Source organism: Molossus molossus, unplaced genomic scaffold, assembly GCF_014108415.1.
Source record: "Molossus molossus isolate mMolMol1 unplaced genomic scaffold, mMolMol1.p scaffold_m16_p_18, whole genome shotgun sequence".
NCBI lineage: Eukaryota > Metazoa > Chordata > Mammalia > Chiroptera > Molossidae > Molossus > Molossus molossus.
The window spans coordinates 29357397-29357966 of record NW_023425353.1 but is presented as its reverse complement, the minus strand read 5'-3'; the positions used below and the strand labels follow the sequence as shown (position 1 = coordinate 29357966).

Genomic DNA, 570 nt, shown 5'->3' with positions numbered 1-570 from the left:
ATGTTCAGCTGCTGAGTAGTGGGGACACTGGTGCAGACAGCTGCACAGCAAGTGGCAGAAGACAAATTTGTTGACTTGCCTGATTACGAAAATATCAACCATGTTGTGGTTTTTATGCTGGGAACAATCCCATTTCCTGAGGGAATGGGAGGATCTGTCCACTTTTCCTATTCTAATTCAAATGGAATGCCAGTATGGCAACTCCTAGGATTTGTCACAAAGGAGAAACCAAATGCCATCTTCAAATTTTCAAGTCTTAAATCTGGAGAAGGAAGCCAGCACCCTTTTGGAGCCGTTAATACTGTCCAAACTCCATCTGTTGCTTAAACTAGGATTATTGGACAGTCTGGCTCTGCAGACTCTTATAGGTAATGCTGCTGTATCCTCAGCTGACTCATTCACTCAGTTCACACAAATGATACTGGACAACTTCTACAATTTTGCTTCATCATTTGCTATCTCTCAGGCCCAGATGACACCAAGATGTTCATTCCAGCAAATGTGGTTCTGAAACGGTATGAGAACTTTCAAAGACGACTAGCACAGAACCTTCTCTTTTGGAAAACATAA

At 42.3% G+C, this 570-nt stretch overlaps 1 pseudogene; it reads left to right on the top strand.

Annotated features, from left to right (window-relative positions):
* On the top strand, positions 1-570 carry LOC118633628 (annotated as a pseudogene).